A 16859-nucleotide genomic window follows, 5' to 3' on the forward strand; every position below is an offset into this window, starting at 1 on the left:
GAGCACTTACTATGTGCAGAGCACTGTACTAAGCGCTTGGGAAGTACAAATTGGCAACATATAGAGACAGTCCCTACCCAACAGTGGGCTCACAGTGTAAAAGACAGAAAAGTCATTGTTGCCAAACTGAGCCGGGCAGCCAAGGGCTGGGATGCCAGTCACGCCCAGTGAAGGATGAGATCAGCCTAGCTGCCGCAGGAGCGGTGTGGCTTAGTGGTCAGAGAGTGGGCTGAGAGTCACAAGACCTGGGTTCTAATCCCGCCTCTGCCACTGGTCTATGTGAGGCTGGGCAAGTCACTTAAGTATAGAGCACAGGCCTGAGATCTGCGGACCTGGGTTCTAATTCCAGCTCTGCCGCCTGTCTGCTGTGTGACCTTGGGCAAGTCACTTCTTTGGGCCTCAGTTCCCTCATCTGTAAAATGGGGAGCCCCTTGTGGACTGTGTCCAACCTGATTACTTCATATCTACCCCAGCTCTTAGAACAATGCTTGACAAGTAGCAAGCGCTTAACAAATACCATAATTATTATTATTATTCAAACAGTTCAATCTCCCCCAAAGTCATCTTGAGTCCTCAGGTGACTGGAGAATGTCTCCGTTTATTGTAATATTGTACCTCCCTAGGCACTTAGTACAATGCTCTGCATACAGCGCTCGATAAATACGACTGAGTGAATGGAGAGATTTGAAGAGTTGTTCCATTTCTTTTATATCATCTCTGAAACAGCAATTTGAGTTTAGGTTAATGAATGGAAATCAGTGATCCATTTCCAGGAAGCAACTGAAGCTGACTCAATCAATCATCAATCAATCATGTATTGAGTGCTCACCGTATGCAGAGCACTGTACTAAGCGCTTGGAAAGTACAATTTGGCAACAAACAAATCAACAGAGTTGGCAGATGTGTTCCCTGCCCATGATCCTTCGAGGCAATGGGGGCAAGCAAACACCAAAATCCCCTTTCGGAACATCAAACCTTTCACTCAAACTGTGAGAAGCAATTGGATTTGTTTGTGTTCCACCCTCTGATGCCTGGGAGAGGCAGGGACCCTGAAAAAAATGCCTTGAAAATCAGCAGCAGGAAGGAGAAAGAAGAGAAGCCAGGAGGATTGGAGAATCCCCAGAACACCTGTTCCCTCCTGGAACTGCCAAGAGTTGTCTGTTTTAATCAGGGGCCAAGTTGTACAGCTTTGAAAAATGCCGTCTGTTTAGATGCCATGAGGTGAATTTGATACCGCAAAGGCTGTTATCCCTTGGGCACTTTCTCAGTTGGAAAACAAGAGCGTACTATTGTTGAAAGTTACTTTTTCTCAGGAGGCTCACGCTACAAAACTTTCAAATACTCTGCTCTAATGAAGTGTCTGCTGCTCTGAGTAGGCTCTATTTCAGAGTAGAATCCTGAGCCAAACTGACAGAATTTATGCAGAGGTGAAAAGAGAGTCCCTATCCGGCTCGATGCCAGCTGGAAGGCGGAAGAGCCAAGGCAGCTTATTTCCTCCAAGTGTTTCTGGGAGCTATAGTTTCAGGAGCCAAGGTGGACACCAAATATTCCACCTGAAGCTCTCAGAGGCCATTCTCAAACTGCATCCCGTAGAAACACTTGCTCAGGGTAGAAACCCAGAGTACTAGAGAAGTAGCATGGCTTAGTGGGAAGAGCATGGGCTTGAGAGTCAGACACCGTGGGTTCTAATCCCAGCTCTGCCACTTGTCTGCTTTGTGACCTTGGGCAAGCCACTTAACTTCTCTGTGCCTCAGTTACCTCATCTGAAAAATGGGGATTACGACTGTGAGCCTCACATGGGACAACCCAATTACCTTGTATTTGCCCTAGGGTTTAGAACAGTGCTTGGCACACAGTAGAGTGCTTAACAGATTCCATAATTATTATTATTATTATTACTTGTTGGTCCCCACTGAAACACGGGAGGTCTGTTGGTCCTCCCCCAGGAAATCTGGAGCACATATTACCCCAAGTAATCAACCCAAATGGAAATCTTTGTTGATAGGATGCGTGCTTAGGAACCCAGATAGAGAGTTAGGTATATTCCTCTGTTCTGTATCTATTTCCTAAAATGAGGGAAATTTTTAACTAGAAAAAATTTCCACATTCCAAGAAGAATAGATCAACTCGGGGATTTCCCTCTTTTCAGAAAGTCACTCTGCCCCATCCTTCCCATCAGTATCTTCAGATGAGATCTCCTCCCTCCTTTCAAGTGCTACTCACATTCCAAGAAGAATAGAGCAACTTGGGGAATTCCCTTGATTCAGAATGTCACTCTGTCCCATCCTTCCCAGCAGTATCTTCAGATGAGATCTCCTCCCTCCTCTCAAGTGCTACTCCATCCACCTGTGCTTCAGACCCCATTCCCTCTCATCTTATGAAAACTCTTGCCCCTTCCCTCCTCCCCTCCTTAACGTCCATCTTCAACCACTCACTCTCCACTGGTTCCTTCCCCTCTGCCTTCAAACATGCCCACATCTCCCCCATCCTAAAAAAAACCCTCTCTTGACCCCACCTCCCCTTCTAGTTATCGCCCTATCTCCCTCTTACCCTTCCTTTCCAAACTCCTAGAACAAGTCATGTACACTCACTGCCTCGAATTCCTCAATGCCAACTCTCTCCTTGACCCCCTCCAATCTGGCTTCCGTCCCCTACATTCCACCAAAACTGCCCTCACAAAGGTCACCAATGACCTCCTTCTTGCCAAATCCAACGGCTCCTACTCTATCCTAATCCTCCTCGACCTCTCAGCTGCCTTCGACACTGTGGACCACCCCCTTCTCCTCAAAATGCTATCCAACCTTGGCTTCACAGACTCCATCCTCTCCTGATTCTCCTCTTATCTCTCTGGCCGTTCATTCTCAGTCTCCTTTGAGGGCTCCTCCTCCCCCTTCCATCCCCTTACTGTAGGGGCTCCTCAAGGGTCAGTTCTTGGTCCCCATCTGTTCTCTATCTACACTCACTCCCCTGGTGACCTCATTCGCTCCCACGGCTTCAACTATCATCTTTATGCTGATGACACCCAAATCTACATCTCTGCCCCTGCTCTCTCTCCCTCCCTCCAGGCTCACCTCGCCCCCTCCTACCTCACCTCCCTTCTGTCCTTCTCCAGCCCAGCCCACACCCTCAGCTCCTCTGCCACCGCTAACCTCCTCACTGGACCTCGTTCTTGTCTGTCCCGCCATCAACCCCCAGCCCATGTCCTGGAATGCCCTCTCTCCACACATCTGCAAGCTAACTCTCTTCCTCCCTTCAAAGCCCTACCGAGAGTTCACCTTCTCCAGGAGGCCTTCCCAGATTGAGCCCCCTTTTTCCTCTCCTCCTCCCCATCCCCCCACCCTACCTCCTTCCCCTCCCCACAGCACTTGTATATATTTGTACAGATTTATTACTCTATTTTACTTGTACATATTTACTATTCATTTTGTTAATGATGTGCATACAGCTCTAAATCTATTTGTTCTGACGATTCTGACACCTGTTACATGTTTTGTTGTCTGTCTCCCCCTTCTAGACTGTGACCCCTTTGTTGGGTAGGGACCGTCTCTATATGTTGCCGACTTGTACTTCCCAAGCGCTTAGTCCAGTGTTCTGAACACAGTAAGTGCTCAATAAAAACGATTGAATGAATGAATGAATTCATGTCCCCTGTGCACAAGAGACCAGAGATCAGTGCCTTTAGGCTTTACGGGTAAGTCAAGACTCAGAGATGCCTCACTCTGTGTGTCATTAATGTCACTGCTCTCATAATTCATCACTTCAGAAACTGGAGGTTCACAAGAATTGGAAACCCGTGGGCTACAAACTCAAGCTGAAGAGCATGAAGGTTCATTCATTCTTTCAGTCAGTTTTATTTACTGAGTGCTCACTGTGTGCAGAGCACTGGACTAAGCGCTTAAGCGAGTATGCTATAGCAATAAACAGATGCATTCCCTGCCCACAGTGAGCTCACAGTCTGGAGGGGGAGATGGACATTAATAGAAATAAATAAATTACAGATATGGACATAAGCGCTGTGGGGCTGGGAGATGGTGATGAATGAAGGGAGCAAGTCAGGATGACGCAGAAGGGAGAGGGAAAAGAGGAAAGGAGGGCTTAGTCAGGGGAGGCCTCTTGGAGGAGATAAACTTCAATAAGGCTTTGAAGGGGAAGAGAGTCGTTGCCAGATACCAGGAGGGAGGTTGACTTCTTTGACGGTCACACTCAAGCAAATCTTCACCAGTCAGTGGTGTTTTTTGATTACTTCAACTACCTCCATCAGCAACACCAAATATCTTCAAATTTGAGCTTACGTCTTATCTCCTCCTCCAAACCTTTTTATATCAGATCCCCCTGATGCCAATTAATCAAGATATTTATTGAGCACCTACCGGAAGCAGAGCACTTGGGAGAGTACACTGCAGCAGTGTTGGTAGACCTTGTCCCTGCCTAAAGGAGCTTGCCATTTAGTGATTCAAACTAGTCCTTCCAGAATATTTAAATCATTCCGGTACCCTCTCCTTTCCTCTACTACATCTCTCCCCTCCTAACTAATTAGAAGCAGCATATGGCCTAGTGGACAGAATATGGGCCTGGGTTTCAGAAGGCCCTGTGTTCTAGTCCTGGCTCCACTGTCTGCTGTGGATCTACATCTCTGCCCCTGCTCTCTCCCCCTCCCTCCAGGCTCGCATCTCCTCCTGCCTTCAGGACATCTCCATCTGGATGTCCGCCCGCCACCTAAAGCTCAACATGTCGAAGACTGAGCTCCTTGTCTTCCCTCCCAAACCTTGTCCTCTCCCTGACTTTCCCATCTCTGTTGACGGCACTACCATCCTTCCCGTCTCACAAGCCCGCAACCTTGGTGTCATCCTCAACTCCGCTCTCTCATTCACCCCTCACATCCAAGCCGTCACCAAAACCTGCCGGTCTCAGCTCCGCAACATTGCCAAGATCCGCCCTTTCCTCTCCATCCAAACTGCTACCCTGCTCATTCAAGCTCTCATCCTATCCCGCCTGGACTACTGCACCAGCCTTCTCTCTGATCTCCCATCCTCGTGTCTCTCTCCACTTCAATCCATACTTCATGCTGCTGCCCGGATTATCTTTGTCCAGAAACGCTCTGGGCATATTACTCCCCTCTTCAAAAATCTCCAGTGGCTACCAATCAATCTGCGCATCAGGCAGAAACTCCTCACCCTGGGCTTCAAGGCTCTCCATCACCTCGCCCCCTCCTACCTCACCTCCCTTCTCTCCTTCTACTGCCCAGCCCGCACCCTCCGCTCCTCCACCGCTAATCTCCTCACTGTACCTCGCTCTCACCTGTCCCGCCATCGACCCCCGGCCCACATCATCCCCCGGGCCTGGAATGCCCTCCCTCTGCCCATCCGCCAAGCTAGCTCTCTTCCTCCCTTCAAGGCCCTGCTGAGAGCTCACCTCCTCCAGGAGGCCTTCCCAGACTGAGCCCCTTCCCTCCTCTCCCCCTCGTCCCCCTCTCCATCCCCCCATCTTACCTCCTTCCCTTCCCCACAGCACCTGTATATATGTATATATGGTTGTACATATTTATTACTCTGTTTATTTATTTATTTATTTATTTTACTTGTACATTTCTATCCTATTTATTTTATTTTGTTGGTATGTTTGGTTCTGTTCTCTGTCTCCCCCTTTTAGACTGTGAGCCCACTGTTGGGTAGGGACTGTCTCTATGTGTTGCCAATTTGTACTTCCCAAGCGCTTAGTACAGTGCTCTGCACATAGTAAGCGCTCAATAAATACGATTGATTGATTGATTGATTGCTGTAAGACTTTGACAAGTCACTTCTCTGGGCCTCAGTTCCCTTATCTGTAAAAAATAGGGATTAAGACTGTGAGCCCCGTGTGGGACATGGATTGTGTCCTGCCTAATTACCTTGTATAATAATAATAATGATGGCATTTGTTAAATGCTTACTAGGTGCCAAGCACTGTTCTAAGTGCTGGGGGGGATACAAGGTGATCAGGTTGTCCCACAAAGGGCTCACAGTCTTCATCCCCGTTTGACAGATGAGGTAACTGAGGCTCAGAGAAGTAAAGCGACTTGCCCAAAGTCACACAGCTGACAATTGGCAGAGCCAGGATTTGAACCCATGACCTCTGACTCCAAAGCCTGTGCTCTTTCCATTGAGCCACGCTGCTTCTACCCAGCACTTAGAATAATAATAATAATCCTGGTATTTCTTAAATGCATATTATGTGGCCAGCACTCTTCTAAGTACTGGGGTGGATACAAGAAAATCAGGCTAGACACAGTCCCTGTCCCACTTAGGGCTCACAGTTTCAGTCCCCATTTCACAGGTGAGGGAACTGTGGCACAGAGAAATGAAGTGACTTGCCCTAGGTCACACAGCAGACAAGCGGCAGATTCAGGATTAGAACCCATGACCTTCTGACCCTCAGGTCCATGCTCTATCCACTGTACCACGCTGCCTAGAACAGTGCCTGGCACATAATAAACACATAACAAATGCCATTTTTAAAAATTAGCGCTTCCTAGACTGTAAGCCTGTTACGGGCTGGAAAAGCTTCAGCTCATTCTGTTGTTCTGTACTCTCCCAAGCGCTTAGTACAGTTTTCTGCACATAGTAAGCACTCAAAAATGTGATGCAGCTTAGTGAAGCAGTGTGGCTCAGTAGAAAGAGCACAGACTTTGGAGTCAGTGGTCATGGGTTCAAATCCTGTCTCCGCCGCTTGTCAGCTGTGTGACTTTGGGCAAGTCACTTCACTTCTCTGGGCCTCAGTTACCTCATCTGTAAAATGGGGATTGACTGTGAGCCCCGCGTGGGACAACCTGATCACCTTGTATCCCCCCCAGTGCTTAGAACAGTGCTCTGCACAGAGTAAGTGCTTAATAAATGCCATTATATTTTTTAAAAAATTGATTGACTGTACAGCACATACATCTGTATGACTGCAGCTTCTGTATTTTCATTTATGGATGTGGGTCTGTCTGCCTCTCCCTCTTCACTGAAAGTTCCTTGGGGGGTTGATGTGGTGTTATAATAATAATAATGGCATTTATTAAGCGCTTACTATGTGCAAAGCACTGTTCTAAGCACTGGGGAAGTTACAAGGTGATCAGGTTGTCCCATGGGGGGCTCACAGTCTTGATCCCCATTTTCCAGACGAGGTAACTGAGGCCCAGAGAAGCTAAGTGACTTGCCCAAAGTCACACAGCTGACAATTGGTGGAGCCGGGGTTTGAACCCATGACCTCTGACTCCAAAGCCTGGGCTCTTTCCACTGAGCCACGCTGCTTCTTTGCTTTCTCTGCGGTGTTATCTGCTTTCTTTGACAAAGGAAGGTAACTGGGAACGGCATTCCAGGTTCAGGAACAGGTATGGAAAAGCGGGAGGGAGAAATCAATCAATCAATAATATTTACTGAGCACTTACTGTGTGCAGAGCACTGTACTAAGCGCTTGAGAGAAGTACAGTACACCAGAGTTGGTGGGCACGTTCCCTGACCACAGGAAGTTTACAGTCTGGAGAACGGCCGAAGTTCCTTCCAGGTTTCTGCAGGTAACCAGATGAAGAAGAGAAAAGGAGGCAAAGTTTTTGTCCTGAACAAGGGCCTCTAGGGTCACCTCTTCTCTGAGCTCAGTTTACCTCAGCCACGTTTGGAGAAGGAAACTAATAAACTGAAGACATTCACTCTGTCAAAGATAAAAGCGCAGTTATTGGCCCTGCTGAGAGCTCACCTCCTCCAGGAGGCCTTCCTAGACGGAGCCCCTTCCTTCCTCTCCCCCTCGTCCCCCTCTCCATCCCCCCATCTTACCTCCTTCCCTTCCCCACAGCACCTGTATATATGTATATATGTTTGTACATATTTATTACTCTATTTATTTATTTTACTTGTACATAGCTATTCTATTTATTTTATTTTGTTAGTATGTTTGGTTTTGTTCTCTGTCTCCCCCTTTTAGACTGTGAGCCCACTGTTGGGTAGGGACTGTCTCTATATGTTGCCAATTTGTACTTCCCAAGTGCTTAGTACAGTGCTCTGCACATAGTAAGTGCTCAATAAATACAATTGATGATGATGAGTTATTCGTGATGGATTCATTTCTGACCCTTCAAAAAGTCCAACCCTCACATTGTCCCGCTGCAGCCTGTAATGCAGTGCTTTAAACCTCTCTGTGCCTCAGCTCCCTCATCTGTAAAATGGGACTTAAGACTGGGAGCCCCCTGTGGGATAGGGACTGTGTCCAACCTGATTAGGTGGTATTCACCCCAGAGCTGAGAACAGTACCTGACACACAATAAGCGCTTCACAGATACCATCATTATCATTGTTAGATGTTTATTAGATTATTGTTAGATTATTAGATTAGAGTAGCAGCGTGGCTCAGTGGAAAGAGCCCTGGCTTTGGAGTCAGAGGTCATGGGTTCAAATCCCGGCTCGGCCAATTGTCAGCTGTGTGACTTTGGGCAAGTCACTTCACTTCTCTGGGCCTCAGTTACCTCATCTGTAAAACAGGAATGAAGACCGTGAGCCCTACGTGGGACAGGGATTGCGTCCAACCTGATTAGCTTGGACTATCCCAGCTCTGCCAATTGTCATCTGCGTGACTTTGGGGCAAGTCGCTTCACTTCTCCGTACCTCAGTTACCTCATCTGTAAATGGGGATGAAGACTGTGAGCCCCACGTGGGACAACCTGATCACCCTGTATCCTCCCCAGCGCTTAGAACAGTGCTTTGCACATAGTAAGCACTTTAAAAAATGCCATCATCATCACCATCATCATCATTATTCACCCCAGAGCTTAGAACAGTACTTCAATCAATCAATCAATCGTATTTATTGAGCGCTTACTGTGTGCAGAGCACTGGACTAAGCGCTTGGGAAGTACAAGTTGGCAACATATAGAGACGGTCCCTACCCAACAGTGGGCTCACAGTCTAGAAGGGGGAGACAGAGAACAAAACCAAACATACTAACAAAATAAAATAAATAGAATAGATATGTACAAGTAAAATAAATAGAGTAATAAATCCGTACAAACATATATACATATATGCAGGTGCTGAGGGGAAGGGAAGGCGGTAAGGCGGGGGGGATGGAGAGGGAGAGGAGGGGGAGAGGGAGGAGGGGACTGAGTGTGGGAAGGCCTCCTGGAGGAGGTGAGCTCTCAGTAGGGATGTGAAGGGGGGAAGAGAGCTAGCTTGGCAGATGTGCGGAGGGAGGGCATTCCAGGCCATACTTGACACACAATAAGCGCTTAACAGATTCCATCATTATCATTATTATTATTAGATGTGTGGAGGTGGCAGGGCAGGGGGCTGAAGGGGGAGGGGGCGGGAGGGGTAACCTGTCCCGAGCAGGAAGCACCAGAGAGCGATTCACTGTGGGACAGGTCCTGAGCTGTCTCTCCTGTTTCCGGGCCTGCAGGGATGTTCTGGAGGTGAGAGGGTGTTTAGTGTTTCCCAGCAGGCAGGATAATGGTCACGCCTGCTCCATCGTCCACTCAACACACTGGATTTTTCCCCTCCAGCTCTGCTTCCGGCCCATCTGGGAACGATCCTCACCCTCATGTGCCCCGAGCCCCTCGCCGAAGCCGGGACATTGCCAGTTGACGTCCCTTCCTGGAATGGCTGGGCTGTTGGAGGAAATTAATTCATTAATTCATTCAATCGTATTTATTGAGCGCTTACTGTGTGCAGAGCACTGTACTAAGCGCTTGGGAAGTGCAAGTCGGCAACATATAGAGAAGGCCCCTAACCCAACAACAGGCTCACAGTCTAGTAGGGAGAGACAGACAACAAAACAAAACATGTGGACATTCATTCATTCATTCAATCGTATTCATTGAGCGCTTACTGTGTGCAGAGCACTGTACTAAGCGCTTGGGAAGTACAAGTCGGCAACATATAGGGACGGCCCCTACCCAACAACGGGCTCACAGTCTAGAAGGGGGAGACAGATAACTAAACAAAACATGTGGATGGGTGTCAAGTCATCAGAATTAATAGAAGTAAAGCTGGATGCACATCATTAACAAAATAAATAGAATAGTAAATATGTACAAGTAAAATAGAGTAATAAATCTGTACAAACATTTATACAGGTGCTCTGGGGAAAAGAAGGAGGCAGGGCAGGGGGATGGGGAGGAGGAAAGGAAAAAGGGGGCCCAGTGTGGGAAGACCTCCTGGAGGAGGTGAGCTCTCAGTAGGGCTTTGAAGGGAGGAAGACAGCTAGCTAGGAAATGCAGACCTGTGCTGGGAAAGATGCTCTCAGCTTTGCTGACTAAATGGCTGATCGCTAGTGGACAAAGCCTGATGACCGTTTGTCTATTCAATCATATTTATTGAGTGTTTACTGTGTGCAGAACACTGTATCAAGCGTTTGGGAGAGCACAATACAGCAATAGACACATTCCCTGCCCACAGTGAGCTCACAGTCTAGAAAATGAGCTCATAGTCTAGAGAAGTCACCTCTTCCTCCTCCTCCTCCTCCTCCTCTTCCTATTCCTCTTCCTCCTCCTCACCCTCCTCTTCCTCCTCTTTCCTTCTTCTTCCTTCTCCTCCTCCTTCCCCTCCTCCTCCTCTACTTCCTCCTCCTCATTCTCAGTCAGTCAGTCAATCGTATTTATTGAGTGCTTACTGTGTGCAGAACACCGTTGCTAAGGGCATGGGCCACTACAGTATAATAGAGAAGCTGTGTGGCCTAGGGAATAAAGTCCGGGCCTTAGAGTCAGAAAGACCTGGGTTCTAATCTCGGCTCCATCACTTTGCTGTGTGACCTTAGGCAAGTCACTTCACTTCTCTCGGCCTCTGTTTCCTCATCTGCAATATAGGGATTAAGAGGGTGAGCCCCATGTGGGACAGGGACGGTGAATTGTAGACTGTAAGCTGTAAACTGGTCCTCTAGACTTCAAGCTCTCTATGGGCAGGGAATGTGTCTGTTTATTGTTATATTGTACTCTCCAAGCGCTTAGTACAGTGCTCTGCACACAGTAAGCACTTAATAAATACGATTGAATGAATTGAATGATTGAATGTCGATGTTAACAAAAGAGAAGTGGTTCAGTGGAAAGAGCCCGGGCTTTGGAGTCAGGGGTCACGGGTTCAAATCCCGTCTCCGCCAACTGTCAGCTGTGTGACTTTGGGCAAGTCACTTTACTTCTCTGGGCCTCAGTGACCTCACCTGGAAAATGGGGATTAAGACTGTGAGCCCCCCGTGGGACAACCTGATCACCTTGTAACCTCCCCAGTGCTTAGAACAGTGCTTTGCATATAGTAAGCACTTAATAAATGCCATCATTAATAAATTAATGTACATGGGCCACAGCCAACCTGATTAGCTTGTATCTACCTCAGTGCTTAAATCAGTGCCTGGCACGTAGTAAGTATTAACAAATACCATTCAAAACAAAAGTGAAACAAAGCAAAAACAAAAAACGACCGGGCCAGCAGAAGCTCCTCCTCATGGTGCCATCCCTCTCTGTTGGGCTGGGGAAGGGTAGACTTCGCTGAAGCAGCCTCTGCCCCAGGGAGCTGCAGAGGAATTCCTCACTTCCCTTTAATGTCTTCCCAAAGGACTTGTGGTCTGCCCGAGTTGGACTTCCCAGGCTGAGCCCACCGCTCCGGGCAGAACCAAGAACCACGGCCTGGAAGTGTCTCTTCTGTAATGGAGGAACTCTGGCTGGGACCCAGTGGAATAACTGGGAAAAGATTTACCTACTAGCGGGACTGGAAATTCCTGAAAAGGCAGCTCCTTCAGTCTCTGCCCCCTGGTTCTTTAACTTCAGCGTATTCCACCAGGGCATTTGCTCAATCCTCTGCCCCTTCGGCTTCACCAAACTGGGCCCCTCACCTCTGACAAAACTCTCTGGAAAAGTCACCTCCTCCAGGAAGCTTTTCCTGATTGACTCCCTCATTATTCCCAGTCGTGTCTCCATCAATCAATCAATCAATCGTATTTATTGAGCGCTTACTATGTGCAGAGCACTGTACTAAGCGCTTGGGAAGTACAAATTCTGTCTTAGGGATTCTTCCCTAGTATTTGTTGATTTACTTGTCATTCAGTTTTTTATATCTACAACCACACTCTTTCACCAATGATATATATTTGTCATTCATTCATTCATTCAATCGTATTTATTGAGCGCTTACTGTGTGCAGAGCACTGGACTGGACTGTGTGCAGAGCATTTTATTGAGTGCTTAGTCCGCACTGGACTAAGCACTTGGGAAGTACAAGTTGGCAACATATAGAGACGGTCCCTACCCAACAGTGGGCTCACAGTCTAGAAGGGGGGAACAGAGAACAAAACAAAACATATTAGCAAAATAAAATGAATAGAATAGATATGTACAAATAAAATAGAGTAATAAATGTGTACAAACATATATACATATATACAGGTGCTGTGGGGAGGGGAAGGAGGTGAGGCAGGAGGGATGGGGAGAGGGAGGAGGGGGAGAGGAAGGAAGGGGCTCAGTCTGGGAAGGCCTCCTGGAGGAGGTGAGCTCTCAGTAGGGCTTTGAAGGGAGGGAGAGAGCTAAATTTATTAATTTGTTAATTAGCTAAATTTGTCATTTTATGTCTGCCTTCCCTATTAGCACATAAGCGCCTCGAAGATGGAAACTACGCCACATACTTGTCTCTATTCTCCAAGGGCCTGGTGCTGGGCTTCAGAGGAGCACCTTGGCCTAGTGGATAGAACACGGGCCTAGGAATCAGAAGGACCTGGGTTATCATGCCGGCTCTGCCACTTGTCTGCTGTGTGACTTTAAAAGAGTCACTTCACGTCTCTGGGCCTCAGTTACCTCAGCTATAAAATGGGGACTAAGACTGTGAACCCTACGTGGGTTAGGGACTGTGTCCAACCCGATTTGCTTGTATCCACCCCAGTGCTTAGAACAGTGCCTGGTACATAGTAAGCACTTAACAATTGCTGCAATTATTATAATCATTATTATTATTACACCCATCCTTCCACTGCCCTGTCTCTGACATGGGCCATTGATATATAGCCGTGATATTTGTAAAGCAGTGTGGCTCAGTGGAACGAGCCCGGGCTTGGGAGTCAGAAGTCATGGGTTCTAATCCCAGCTCTGCTACTTGTCAGCTGTGGGACTTTGGGCAAGTCACTTAACTTCTCTGAGCCTCTGTTACCTCATCTGTAAAATGGGGATTGAGACTGTGAGCCCCATGTGGGACAACCTGATTACCTTGTATCCCCCCAGCACTTAGAACAGTGCTTGGCATATAGTAAGCACTTAACAAATGTTATTATTATTATTATTATTATTATTATTATTAAAGTGCTTACAGTGTTCACTGTACTAAGCGCTGGCATGGATACAAGATCATCAGATAGGACTAACGGCCTCAAGGGGAGGGACCACAGGTATTAAATCCCCATTTTAGCAGAAGCACTGACAAGTTCAGTGACTTGCCCAAGGTCACGCCGCAGGTGAATGGTCTTCTGATTCCCAGGACTATTCGCTTTCCCCCAGGCCTCACTGCTTTACTCTCCATCGGTGATTTTTACTTGCACTAACTGAGCATCTATCACTCACCCCAGTAAATACGCTGGACTCCATCCCCTTGTGTAGCTACAGGAAGAGAAGTTGCACCTATTTACACACCTCTCACACGCTCACCCACATACACAAGAATTAGAGCATTTAATACAGTGCTCTGCACAGAGTACGAACTCAATAAATATCACCGATTGATTCAAGGCTCTGAGAGGGATGTGGGGGGCGATGGTGCCAATAGAAAGAGAAGAATGGGGAAGATTAACCATGTCTTTATCATTTGAACCGGGGCCATTCATTCACTCATTTAATCGTATTTATTGAGCGCTTACTGTGTGCAGAGCACTGTACTAAGCGCTTAGGAAGTACAAGTTGGCAACATACAGAGACAGTCCCTGCCCAACAGCGGGCTCACAGTCTAGAAGGCCACCTAAATAAACAGGGTTGGTAGGATCACGGATTCTCCTTCCTACTCATTCATTCAGAGAAGCAGCGTGGCTCAGTGGAAAGAGCCCGGGCTTGGGAGTCAGAGGTCATGGGTTCTAATCGCGGCTCCGCCGCTTGTCAGCCGTGTGGCTTTAGGCAAGTCACTTCACTGGGCCTCAGTTACCTCATCTGTAAAATGGGGATTAAGACCTTGAGCCCCACGTGGGACAGCCTGATCACCTTGTATCCCCCCAGCGCTTCTGAACAGTGCTTGGCACAGAGTAATAATAATAATCTTAATAATGACATTTATTAAGCACTTACTATGTGCAAAGCACTGTTCTAAGCGCTGGGGAGGTTACCAGGAGATCAGGTTGTCCCGCGGGGAGCTCACAGTCTTCATCCTCATTTTACAGATGAGGGAACTGAGGCACAGAGAAGAGTAAGCACTTAAATATCATCGTTATTATTATTACTATTATTTATTCAATCTTATTCATTGAGCACTTAACTGTGTGCAAAGCACGGGACTAAGAGCTTGGGAGAGTACAATACAACAATAAGCAGTCACATTCCCCACACACAATGAGCTAACAGTCTAGAGGCAGGGAGACCGACATGAATATAAATAAATTAATACATAAATCAATTTCGTGAATAAGAAACGCCTTAACGTTCCTCCATGCCAATCGTTCGCTTCATGGACCTAAGGATGCCAGCTAATGCATCGGGGGGGTCTGAAGGGGACTCTGAGTCTTACCAAACCCCATGGGGTCAGGATGCAGGAGATACAATCCCAGCCTCAGCCCCACGACCTGTTCCTCTATAATGGACCACATCCCCCCCCCCAGCATCTTACCTCCTTCCCTTCCCCACAGCACCTGTATATATGTATGTATGTTTGTACATATTTATTACTCTATTTATTTATTTATTTTACTTGTACATATCTATTCTATTTATTTTATTTTGTTAGTATGTTTGGTTTTGTTCTCTGTCTCCCCCTTTTAGACTGTGAGCCCACTGTTGGGTAGGGACTGTCTCTATATGTTCCCAACTTGGGCTTCCCAAGTGCTTAGTACAGTGCTCTGCACACAGTAAGCGCTCAATAAATACGATTGATTGATTGATTGACAGAACCATCTGGTCAGTGTCCAGGATGGCAGAGTTCCAAAGTAAATTTCCTTTGGACTCAGGATTCAGCGCTTAGAACAGGGCTTGGCAGAGAGTAAGTGCTTAACAAATACCATTAGTATTATTATCCACAAGTGAGCCCACTGTTGGGTAGGGACTGTCTTTATATGTTGCCAACTTGTACTTCCCAAGTGCTTAGTACAGTGCTCTGCACACAGTAAGCGCTCAATAAATACGATTGATTGATTGATTGATTGTCAGTTCTCCCTAAAATCTGAGCCTCTGCCCAGCATTACTCCTTATACCAAAGCTCCTCTCTAGACTGTTGTTGACTTGTACTTTCCAAGCGCTTAGTACAGTGCTCTGCACACAGTAAGTGCTCAATAAATACGATTGAATGAAATAATAATAATAATAATAATAATAATAATGGCATTTATTAAGCACTGTTCTAAGCGCTGGGGAGATTACAAGTGATCAGGTTGTCCCAAATGGGGCTCACAGTCTTCATCCCCATTTTGCAGATGAGGTAACTGAGGCCCAGAGAAGTGAAGTGACTTGCCCAAAGTCACACAGCTGACAGTTGGCGGAGCCGGGATTTGAACCCATGACCTCTGACTCCAAAGCCCATGCTCTTTCCACTGAGCCACGCTGCTTCTCCAAATGTAAGCTCGCTGTGGGCAGGGATTGTGTTCATTTACTGTTCTAATTTACTTTCCTGAGAGCTTACTACAGTGCTCTGCACACAGTAAGAGCTCAGTAAATATCACTGAATGAATGAATGAACCAATAGGCAGCTCTTCAGAACAAATTCACACACTGACACTGAGAGCACTATCATTTGTTGGTGAATCCTATGAGCATGCATGCTGCAGGAAAGCAAACTCTGACTAAGCCCTGATTTCCTCTTCTCCCACTCCCTTCTTCATCACCTTTGCACTTGGATTTCTACCCTTTATGCACCTGTTCCTGAGCCCCCCAGCACTTAACAAACTTATTTGTAATTATTTTTTATATCTACTAATGTCTGAATTCCCCTCAAGAGTGGAAGCTTGTTGTGGGCCGGGAACATGTCGACAAACTCTGTTATTTTGTTGTCTCCCAAGTGCTCAGTACAGTGTTCCCTGTGTACACAGTAAGCACTCATTCCATAGGGGAAGCAGTGTGGCACAATGGAAAGAGCCTGGCCTTTGGAGTCAGACATCATGGGTTCAAATCCCAGCTCCGCCACTTGTCAGCTGTGTGACTTTGGACAAGTCACTTCACTTCTCTGGGCCTCAGTTACCTCATCTGGAAAATGGGGGTTTTAAGATTGTGAGCCCCACATGGGACAACCTGATCACCTTGTAACCTCCCCAGCTCTTAGAACAGTGCTTTGCACATATTAAATGCTTAATAAATACCAAAATAATAATAATAATAATTATTATTATTATTATTATTATTCCATTGATTGATTGATTGATTCTGAATTCCTAACTGAATGCCCAAACCTGGAATTCTGGGGTGACCAAGTAGCGATGAACCCGATCAGGGTTTTCGCATGAGTCCAAGCTTGAAAGCTGGATTTCACCCAAAGACCTTTATCAGCATCACCAAACTTAAGGCAGGGGAATGGGAGGAAACTCCTGAGCTTTATCTGATTATCCTTTATCCACCCCGAGGCTTAGCTCAGTACCTGGGATAAAGCAGATGCTTTAACAAATTCATTCATTCATTCATTCAATCGTATTTATTGAGTGCTTACTGTGGGCAGAGCGCTTGGGAAGTACAACAAATGCTACTCTCAATCAATCCA

This window comes from Tachyglossus aculeatus, chromosome 17, assembly GCF_015852505.1.
Source record: "Tachyglossus aculeatus isolate mTacAcu1 chromosome 17, mTacAcu1.pri, whole genome shotgun sequence".
Lineage (NCBI taxonomy): Eukaryota > Metazoa > Chordata > Mammalia > Monotremata > Tachyglossidae > Tachyglossus > Tachyglossus aculeatus.